Source organism: Pygocentrus nattereri, chromosome 5, assembly GCF_015220715.1.
Source record: "Pygocentrus nattereri isolate fPygNat1 chromosome 5, fPygNat1.pri, whole genome shotgun sequence".
Taxonomy (NCBI): domain Eukaryota; kingdom Metazoa; phylum Chordata; class Actinopteri; order Characiformes; family Serrasalmidae; genus Pygocentrus; species Pygocentrus nattereri.
The window spans coordinates 4,894,379-4,906,664 of record NC_051215.1 but is presented as its reverse complement, the minus strand read 5'-3'; positions in this window follow the sequence as shown (position 1 = coordinate 4,906,664).

Here is a 12,286-nt window from a genome sequence, read left to right as displayed (position 1 = left end):
GCAACTATACAGTAAGTGGAGCTTACTGGCGCTTTGTAGTTCTACAGTTACAGACTGTAGTCCATCTGCTGGACTGAGAATAGTCCACCAACCAAAAATATCCAGCCCACAGTGCCCTGCGACCACTGATGAAGGACTAGAGGATGACCAACACAAACTGTGTAGCAGCAGATGAGCTGTCGTCTCTGACTTTACATCTACAAGGTGGACTGACAAGACGGGAGTGTCTAATAGAGTGGACAGTGGGTGGACCCAGTGTTTAAAAACTCACCACCAGCACAAGACACACTAACACACCACCACCTCGTCAGTGTTACTGCAGTGCTGAGAAAGACCCACCAGGCCCAGGCTCATTCAAGCCAGTCATATGAACAACTACAGGACTCTGAATCTTCTGTTTCTCAACTAAATACAATCAGACAACACCAGGAAAGATGTTAGAAAGGAATGTGAAGAATACAATGAACAGAGTTTTCTATCACAGCTGTGTCAGATCAGGGGTTCGTTCACATAGCAGACCTTTGTAGAAGTTACACACTAGATGTTTGACTTCCTTCATCACAGGGCAGAGCAACACTTCTGAAATTAGAAAATGCACTTATAACTGTAAACACAGCCTCACACATGTGTTTGGTTCCACAGAGCTCATACACATACTTCCTGAAATTGAGGCGCTTTAAATACACCGCTGCTGTCGGACAAAACCTCATATCTCCATTTTCAGTGTTTTTCAGTTTTTGAAAGTACCTGTTGGCCTTTACATTATTTGAGACTTTCTTGATGATTGGACCAACAGAAATGACCCAAAAATACTTGGAAAAAAGTCTGGCTCCATTGACTTACATGCTTTTTCAACTTTACAGGTATATATATATATATAAAAGCTTTCAACAACATTAAAATGAGGAATATCTGATAACAAGATTTAAGACAATACTACTTGCTAGCAAACCAATTAAGTGTCTCCAGCTAAAATATTTAGAGGACATATTTGTTTTGAAATAAAACAGGACTTTTTGATGAAGAAAGATTATGCTTTTGATATTTAATGGCCTGGGCCAACTGAAAAAAGGAAAATGTTTGGTAAAGGTGTAGTTACTTTTTCCTTAAAAACTCTACAAGACAGTTAGCTAATTTTGAAATAAGAGATTTTATTGTTAGGCAAATTTTAAGCAATCCCAGTCATTGAGACTAGGAAAAGTATATATAAAGGTTCTGAGCAGCTGCACTGGATTGAACTTCATTCTAAAAGCAATCTGGGCTTAAACACTCCAAATGACTCCAATGTGGATATATTGGTTAAACTGTGACTAAAGTCATGGATATTTACACTTACATTACATAAGCAATGCATTCAAACTCAACATTTTCACCTCAGGGCAGCAGGCATTTCATAAATGTTTTGGATTTATTAAACTTTTGCTAGTCTCAATGACTGGGATTGCTTAAAATTTGCTTAACAATATAACCTCTTATTTCAAAATTGTGTAATTGTCTTGTAGAGTTTTGAAGGAAAAAGTAACTACACCTTTACCAAACATTTTCCTTTTCAGTTATCCCAGGCCATTAAATAGCAAATACATCACCTTTCTTCATCAAAAACACACAACGTGGACCTCTGGCTAAATGTTAAATAGAAAAACACAAGAAAACTGTTTAATTTTATGTAAAAAAAAAAGTTTTCTTCATGTTTTTCATTATTTCTTCACTAATTCAGTAATTCTGTTTATCATTGCTGATCTTTGCGTTATGCGGCCCCACCCCACTGACCCTAGTCATATTCAGTTCTTATTCCGGCCTTTTCCTGTTATATTTGTTTTAAAGCGCCCTTCCCTGTGTTCTCCCTTCCATCCCCTCCTCGCTTCCTCTCACCCTCCATCCCGCCCAAAGCCATGTTCATTTTCATTAGTGACAAAAGCTAACCCCAAGCCCGAAGGACCCCCAGCCGGTGGGTTTTTGAGGGCTCCCTGCTCTGTGAACCCTGAGAAGGTGACATCCTGACAGGCTGAACCCAACATCAAAGTGTTCATTGACCACAGAGGGGTCCAAGCACTGTGCATTACAAAGCCAATTCACATTCCCTCTCATGGACCCTCAGCCTCCAAAAGCGAATACAAATGACCTTTCAACCATTTAAGTTTGGGTGTGTGGGTGTGGGTATGTGGGTGTGTGAGGAGGGGGTATTGGGCAGGGGAGATCACCCCCCTACTGGTCAATAGTGAAATTGCTCTGTCACCTTACACTCTCAGAAATAAAGGTACGAATCTGCCTCTGGGGCAGTACCGCTCTTGTCACTGGGGTGGTACCCTCATGGGGACATCTCAGTACCTTTTAGTCAGGGAACATAACTGCACCATAATCCACTGAAATTACATTTTCCAAGTTGTACTGACTTCACACACCCCGTCTCGCCTCCAGGCTTTTTACTTTACTGTTCTGTTTTAAACCATTTGGTCATGAAAAGTCACAAATAAGTACTTTTCACCTGGAACAACTTATTTAGGGCTTATAATTGGACCTTAAAACCACAGTTGTGCCTTTGAGGGAACATTTACATTGTTTGTACCTTGATGAACAAAGAATGTACCTGCAAATTACCAAGAAACTGCAGAGAACAAGCAGAGAAACTGTGCAGAAAGTGCAAATTTTAACCTTCCAAGCCACAATTCTGTTTGTAAGTAGAGGAGAGATTTATGACTTGAATTTAATGACATTGTTGTTGTTGTTGTTGTTGTATAGTCTTATTTTGCATAAGAAACAATCAGTTATCAATGCAGATTTGAGCCTGAAAATAGAATGAAAATGTAATTTATCATATAACTGTGTAATTACTCATATAATTACAAACATTTTACTATGTAATGTAAGTCAAATGCATGTGATTATAATGACAGACTTCTAAGGGATAAACAGCTCACTAAAGAGGTTGAGCCCAGACAGTGTCACTTTACCTACAACACACTTTTCTCCACCTTAACACAATTATTACATTACCATATAATTAATGATGTCATTACTGTTTTATGGGAGTGTTATGTGACGGAATCCATTGGTGGCCTGGGCCCATTAAGGCTTTTAAAAAGGTGTTGAGGAAACCAAGTTCAATAGCTTTCTCTTGTTGTCCTAGAGATCAGCGGCAGCATTTTTGCCTCAGATACACAGAGGTGTGTGTGGTGTTGGGCAGTGCGTGTGTAGGCCATTGGTTAAACATTACAGACCCTGCCACCCACAAATAATTATTTACTCATTTATCTTGGCCCCCAGGCTGCTGGCAGGGCTACTAGGAGGGCTGGTCCTCACATATTTACACTGACATGACACTAGAAATGTTCAGATATAAATTCAATTCGGAAAACTTTTGTTCATATAAACAAGAGGGTACTGTCTTTAAAGTGGGCACACACTTCAAAACACAAAGCTAATTATCATAACTCTTTTTGAAACTAATTAAAGGGGAACTCCTCTGATTTTTCAATATTTCTGCATAATTAAATGGTTAAAAAGTAAATGAAGTCCTCCAGAGTGGTTTGATGTGAAATGCTCACCAGATGTCTGAAGAGTTTAATGCCTCTGAAAGCTGCCTCAGAGGAAGTTATTACGGGAAATGGTTAGAAATATATTGGACATTCATTTGCAACAGCTTAGAGAAGATTTTGTCCGAAGGCATGTGAAGGTTCTCTGGTGGGTTTGGATAGACAACAAAATGGCTATATTTGTGTTGTAGCTCATTGTAACTCACTGTAAAGGAAGCCGAGTCAGTAAAGTTCTCTATAATGAACCGTTTCACATTGAAACAAAAGAAATGACGGTTAAAAGTCTTGGTGTCATGATAGACGCTGATCTGTCATTCGATGCATGTATAACTAATATCACTAGAGCAGCCCTCCTGAATCTCCACAATACTGCTAAATTAAGAAATGCATTATCTCTACAGGATGCAGAAAAAACTAGTACACGCTTTTATTACTTCAAGGCTGGATCACTGTGGATGTCCCAGCAAAACAAGCTTCAGCTAGTCCAGAACACTGCAGCCAGGGTCTCACAAGAACCAGAAAGTTTGACCATATTAGCCCAGTTTTATCAGCCCTGCACTGGTTACCAGTTAAATTTCACATTGATTATAAAATCCTATTACTGACCTATAAAGCTCTAAACGGACTCGCCCCTCAGTACCTGAGTGAACTTCTCTCCTACTATGAACCATCACGCCTACTTAGATCACAAGTTGCTGGCTTACTACTGGTACCTAGAATTAATAAAGCTCCATCAGGGGGGAGAGCTTCTCATACAAAGCCCCCCAGCTCTGGAATAATCTTCCTGTAAATGTTCGGGACTCAGACACAGCCTCAGTCTTTAAGTCTAGGCTGAAACTTACTTGTATAGTCGAGCCTAACTAACAAGCAACAAAGCAGGCAATCCAAAAAAATCCACCCTAAAAATAACATACCAAGCCTCAGACCTAAAAACAATAAATAAATAAATAAATAAATAACAATAATAAAAACATGAGACACAAAAGCAAAAACAAAAGGTTAAAGTCAAAATATAGAAGCTAGTTATGAAACAATAATGGACTGGCGACCTGTCCAGGGTGTATCCTGCCTTCCGCCCGATGACTGGTGGGATAGGCTCCAGCACCCCCCACCCCCACCACCACCCCCACCCCCCTCCCGCAACCCAGATGGAGAAGCGGCTTGGAAAATGGATGGATACTCAAATGAACAATATAGGACTACAGAACTCAACAAAAAGCTTAGGAACACACACACACACACACGCACACACACAAAAACACACATATATATATACAGATCAAAATTATAATTAAAATTTTTACAATAAAATTTTAACAATGATTTTTAACAATAAAAATCTACACTAGCACTTTAAATGTCTTTAGAGTTCACTGCATCCCCTACTGGCCAGAAGCGGAATGGCTTCATCATGTTGGGAAAAAAAAATAAATAAATAAAATTGACAATTATCTTTAATTGCAAAGGCTAATGTCTAATTACAGTGGCTAGTAGTTGTGAAACAACAACAAAAATAAGCTTAAATTAACAAGAAAAAAGACAATCAATTTGGCTTCCCAGTAAAACTGACTTGCAATAATTAGTATAAGACCTCAGATCTAAAACACTGATTATTAGCGGCTGGGTGTAAAGCAGGCTCCCACCAGTGTGCCGCTGACAGTGATGGACACGGCGCGTGTGTGAAAGGGACGACAAACAGACATCGCCTCATTTCCACAATGTGTGTGTGTGAGGAGACACAGGAGGGGCAGCAGCTCGCCTCTTTGTTTTCTCTTAAAGAGCCCCATAAAACAAGGCTGCTTAATTGGTCCTCTATAAAATTAGCATTTGCAAACGCTGTAGATTTCCTCTGTGCCCCTCTGCTGTTGTCTGACTGGATGACCTTTATTCACCAGCAAACATTCGCACTTTCTGTTTTTGTGCTTCACTTTTATGGAGCAGGAGAAGTGGCGAGAGGAGAGTGGAACGACTGCAGCTTCTCTCTTTTGCTCCTCCCTCCGTTTAGTCGTGCTTCGTTCTGATCTGTTTCTCTCTCTCTGAGCTGTGACCCCATTGACCTGTACATGCAGGTAATCATTAGCACACACACTGACCGCTTTTGGACTCCTAAAAAGTGAGTATGATGAACCTTTTTAAAGTTGAAAGAACTTTCACATAGTTTTAATGCTCTAGAAAGAACCCCAGAATGGTTCAGAACCTTAGTGTCCTACAGAATGTTCGGTAACACTTTCTCTGAATGTCACATTTGTAAGCACCTATAAACACATTCATAACATGTTATAATGCATTCATTATATTATATTATATTATATTATAAACATGCCTATAAGTATTTAAAAAATGCATTACATTTTATAGCCATGCTTATTAAGCATTATGAATTGTTAACATAATGCATTATAAGTACTGTTCATAACAAATTATAAGAGCTCATACGCATTCTGTACATACACAATAAAGCTCATTACAGGCTTTAAATGTCAGAGTTTAAACTAGAGCTGCCATCAGTTTCACCCAATGTGGGAAAGTCAATGTACACCACTGTTAATGTGCACCACCGTTAGCCTGGCACTCACTGAACACTGCATATCCCACAAATGCAGCCCCAACAGCACCAGTGGTGAGAAATAAAATACTGGAAATTTCAGGGCTTAAATAAACTTCATACTTCTTTGGCACTGACAGAATAACATCTTATTAACACTACTTATAATGCATTATATTAGCAATTCATAATGTATAATAAACATTGTTATAAAGTGTAATTGATTTTTATACACACTCATAACCATGTTTATAATGCCTAATGAATGCATTATAACATTAGTAGGTTCCAAATGTGTTTAGCGACAAACGCGACATTCACAGAAAATGTTACCGAATGTTCTTCAGACTCTTTCACTCTTCACATCTCTTTTTCAGACATGGTTCTTCAGGGAACCAAAAGTGGTTCTTCTATAGCATAACTCAAGGAACCCTCGTGGCATCTTTACACTCTTAAAATCACGTTCTTCAAGGGTCTTTAGTAAAGACAACACATACAACAATGAACACTTCAATGCAGAAATGGATCTTATCTATGATGGGAACATTGTAAAACAAAAAAGGGTTCCACTATTGCTACATTAAACATTTGCTACCTTATGTTTTTTAAGTGATCACTACATTTTGAGATTATAGCCAAAATATCGGGTAAGGATACTGTTTCCAGCAAAGTAAAGGAAAATAGGCTATTCTGTGAGTTATCTGTTTTTTTGTTTTGCATCACATTAAGTGTATCTGAGGCATTCTGTGACAGCTTAAATTGGCTGTTTAGTGATTCTAAGACAGCGGAAGGCTCAATGAAAAGCTATGCCATGTACTTACACTCAATTCAGCTTAAATCAACAGCCATTCATTCATCTTCTAAGTCACTTATCCTCCTGGGTCATGGATCCCAGCATCCATTGGGCAGAAGCCAGGAAACACTCTGGGCAGGTTAAGTCAATAGTCAAATCTAACCCAAATATAGCTGATGAGCCAAAGCCACAAGGCTAATCTAACATTACATGTTAGCCACATTAATCTCATAGATCCAGTGCAAGAACTGACCGACTACTATTAGGAGTAAACTGGATTTCTTGCTAATCCATCGCTTCAGAAACAGAGATGGAGGGAACCTCCAGGTAGAACAGTAGGCACCCACTGTTGCCTATAACTACTCAGTAATTAGACTGTTATAAGCATTTCATTGAGCAGTAATGAAATGCATTGTTAAAATTTCAAATCAAACAGTGTTGAACTCTTGCCCTTTCTCCTCCATGCTTGATTTCTCAGTGTCTCTCGCCCTCTCGCCCTCTCTCTCTCTCGCCCTCTCTCTCTCTCTCTCTCTCTCTCTGTCTCTCTCTCTCTCTCTCTCTCTCTCTCTCTCTCTCTCTCTCCCTCTCTCTCTCTCTGTCTCCAGATGGGGAGAGCACTGCGAGCTTCTGTCTTTAACTCCATCTTTACGATCCCCAATAAATCTGTTTTCATATTTAATTCCTCCAGCAGCATGACAGACTGCAAACAATCATGATCTAGAACAACAAAACGTGCACACACACACACACACACACACACACACACACACACACACACTCACAAACACACAAACTCTCATGCACACACACTCACACACACACACACACACCCACACTCATACTCACTCACACACCCACACATACACACACACGCGCACACACACTCTCATGCACACACACTCACGCACAGACACACACACACGCGCACACACATGCACACACACATCTACACACCCTCATGCACAGACACACACATACACACACACACACACACACACTCACACACACACACCATTTTACACAATTTTCTGCTTAGCTCAGCTGCAGTCACTGAGCCAAGACAAATTACACTGTACATGTTACCGTTAGGCACAGTTATAAGTAACCATGGCGTTCATTTTCATTATTACTCAGTTGATACGCAACTGTACATATCAGCCAAGCCTGATGACAAATACAGATTAAAGAAAACAGAGGACTGTGTAAAAGATGTGAATAGCTGGATGTTACGGAACTTCCTCCTACTAAACAGTAACAAAACAGAGGTTCTCCTTCTGGGTCCTAAATTGACAAGAAATAAACTACCAGATTTCATTTAAAATCTCACCGACTTTCCAGTTACATCTGGCTCAGCAGCAAAAAATCTTGATTCAGATTTATCATTCGATCAACACATAGGCAGCATCACTAGGACAGCTTTTCTACATCTTCACAACATCGCCAAGATAAGAAATGCCCTGTCCCTGCGTGACGCAGAAACACTAGTACACGCCTTTGTTACTTCAAAGCCAGACTATTGTAATGCACTACTGTCAGGACGTACGAGCAGGAATTTAAACAAACTCCAACTAGTCCAAAATGCCGCAGCCAGGGTCCTCACTAAAACTAGAACATTTGATCATATCAGTCCAGTGCTAGCATCACTTCATTGGCTGCCTGTTAAATTCTGTATTGATGATTTCATTCTTTTATTGACGTATAAAGCCCTACATGGGCTCGCCCCTGAGTACCTGAGTTCCTATTACGAGCCATCATGACTACTCAGATCCCAGAGTTCTGTCTTATTAATAGTTCCCAGAATTCAGAAGGTTTCAACTGGGGGAAGAGCCTTATAAAGCCCCCAAACTCTGGAATGACCTTCCAGAAACTGTTCGGGACTCAGATACAGTCTCAATCTTTAAGACTAGGCTGAAAACTCACTTGTTCAGTTTAGCTTTTGGTAGCTAATGTTCCCCCTTAGATAAAGGCGGCAGATCCAGGGGTCCATGGACACAGGGAATTATAGTAAACTGAGACGCTGGTGCTGTCATCCCGCTGCTCGCATGCAGTCACTCAGGTTTGTGGACGGTGGAGCGGAGGGATGCCAAACTGTCTCAGAGTGCTGCCGTGTCTGTGTGTCCTTCTGGTTCTCTCCTTTTAGTTAAGCTGTCATAGTCAGATCTGCCGGAGTCGTTAGCCACACTCTGGAATTCTTAACATTCCCTGTTTTACATACAAACAGACAGAATAAAACGAATTCCCTCTCCCTGCCTTTTTTCAAGTATACAACCGTCCACATGTCCGGCCGGGCACTGAAGGACAACTGACTGTCGAGCTCTCCTGCCCACGCCCCAGCTACCACCACCTGCCTTGGACTAGCTGCCCACCCTACACTGATGTTTTCATGGAGTCCCAGCTATCGCTACTAATAATAGTGCTACTATTAATATTAGTAGTATAATAACTCTGTAGGTAGTCTGACCAGAGGAGGATGGGTCCCCCCCTTGTGAGCCTGGGTTCCTCCCAAGGATTCTTCCTCAGCTCTGAGGGAGGTTCTCCTTGCACTTTCGCCCCTGGGTTGCTCACCTGGGGGTTCTACATACCTGTTAAAACTTTGTCTTTACTGGAATTCTGTGAAGCTGCTTTGTGAGAGCATCAAATGTAAAAAGTGCCATACAAATAAATTTGATTTGATTGGATTTGATTTGATTTAGTGTCCAAATTCTTAGCAAAATTAGCTTAATAGCCCCAGTGCTAAAGTAAAGAATCAAAAATTCTAAATATTATAAACCTGAGATTAGAAGGTGTTTATTCATCCCTTCTTCAACATTTCTGGTATTTAGAGGAACAAGCAGTTATTAAATGATCAATAACAAACTGTAAAGTGTTTTTTAGATGATGTCATAAAACAGGGGTCGGCAACACGCGGCTCCGGAGCAGCTGTTTTACTGCCCTGTCGTGGCTCCACAGCTGAATTGGGTTTGTAGGTAATAATGAAATATTTCTCTTTTACTGTAAAATAAAGCTCTGCTGATCGTTCAACACAGTTTAACAGTAAATGGTCTTAAATGTCAGGGTTAATGTAAAACTGCTGATTCACTCTTTAACCCTGAAGATCAGCGCAGACTGCTGGTCACCATAGCAACACAGACAACAGTCTCGCCTAGCTAGTAGCTACCGAAACGGCAAAGAAAATGTAAGATGAAAATCGATAATTTGGAGAAAAACTGACTTATTTGCTTTTTGTTGCTGTTGTTTTTCAGTTTCTGACAACATTTTAAAATACCTGTTGCCCTTTACATTGTAAATTTCATGAAGATTCTGTCCACCCAGAAATGTGAGAAAAGTGGCTTTAGCTAAGCTAAAGGTTAGAGCAGAGCAAAGTCTGTGTTATTGTTTATATTATATTTTTTAGCCTGTACTACAACATCAGCAGATACTGAGACAGATTTACAGCCAAGAAGGTAAAATGGACATGAAAAATTGTGGCTCCCAAGGTGGTTTGATTTTTGTTCAAAGGACAAATTGGGCCTTCTTAACATTTGGTTACCTACCCCATCACAGAAGAACCTCTTTTGGTCTCTAAGGAACCAAAGTTTGCTGAAGTGGTAGAGTAGGATGATTGTTATAGAGTCATCTTCCACATTTATCTACAATACAACTGGTTTAATATGATTAAAAACAGGGATTTTGAAACTTTCTTATGGTAGTGTGGATGTCTGCACACGCACACTACTGCACTTTCCTCTCTCCCTGAGAGTTCATATGCAGCCCTCTCTCTCCCACTCTCTCTGTCTCTCTCTCTCTCTCTCGCTCTCTCCCTCTCTCTCCCACTCTCTCTCTCTCTTTCTCTTTCTTTCTCTCTCTCCCGCTCTCTCCTTCCCTCTCTCTCTCTCTCTCTCTATTGTCATGGTCACACTTCTGAACAGTTGGCTGTGCACTGGAGCGTGTGTAAGCCTACACACTTCTGCTCTCTCTCTCTCTCTCTCTCTCTCTCTCTCTCTCTCTCTCTCTCTCTCTCTCTCTCTCTCTCTATAGTTGAACAAGATCCATTTATTTTGGAGTAAATCTGTCTTTCTGTCTCTTGGACACGAGCACTGGCCTGGGCCTTTTGTCTTGGCCTCTTTGCTCTCTCACCATGACAACCAAGAGGCAACACACACACACACACACACACACACACACACACACACACGTGGTCCCATCTGTGACTGGCCCCAAGCCATGTGTTACCATTCAAAAGTTTAAAATAACTGTTTTCACTCATCTAAAGCCAGTTGTGTTGCAGACACAGTACATGTATAAAATGATTCTGGTCTGATGCTCAGAACTACAGAGGTTTCAACTAAGCTATAAAAATAGCAGATTCAGTCATAAAAGAGACATTACCAGAATTACCTGAATGAACTATAGAACGTAATTACTCAATAAAACATCACAACTGAAGGGACAAATGCAGTATTTGAAACATCTTTGAAATGAAAATGAATATTAATAGAGGGGTCCATAGGGTTGAACTAGTCCATTTCTGGCCACACAACAAATTGATAGTTACAGTTTTTTTAACCTCTTATGCTCCAGAGTATATTTTGGTTTGTCCGTCTGAATTTTTGTGCCCAAATCACAAGGCAAATTATTCAATAAGTGCATGAAATAAATGCCAATTTTTTATTTTATTTATTTATTTATTTTCATAAAAGCTCCCCTCAGATTAACAGAACATGTGTTTTATGATCTACACATACAATTTACTGCTGAAAATCTCCGCCGCTCTTTGCGTTATTTTCTAAAAGTGATGTTTCCAGATCAGATCACTGAAGAGACGCCGTCTGTTTATAGCTTAGAGCCCAGATTTGGGGAAAAACGGGTCGACTTTCAGTAGAAAAACAAGCTGAGTTCAGCTTCTTTTATTATAAGGGTTTAAAATGACATCACCGTCTATTAGACTGGAGAGAAGAGCTACAGCCTCACACGACGCCCAGCTTCTGAACGGAGCTCATGAAATATGAAAATTATGAAGAATATGACAAAGTGCATTTTGGAACCACCGGTGGTCTCAAGGAGTTTAAGGGGCTACTAAACAATTCAGGCCCTCATTAAATCTTAGTTTTAACCTGTTTTGGCTTGGTTTGACTCTTTTGATTCCTATTTTTTTAATATACACTTTAAACTAAAATGTGACTGAATAACACAAGTTTTGTTTTTACAAGAAAAAAAAAAAATAATAATTCAGTAGCAGGATATATAATTGCAGAGGAACTTACATATTTTTGCTGTTCAAAGAAGACCATACATTTTTGGTGATTTTTATTTTTCTACATCATATCAACACACCAGCTCTCCTTTATGCTGTGTGGACATTTCATGATGAATGGACCAATAGAAACGCTCTAAAATCACTTGGAATGAAACCTTTTTACATTAACTTACATTGAG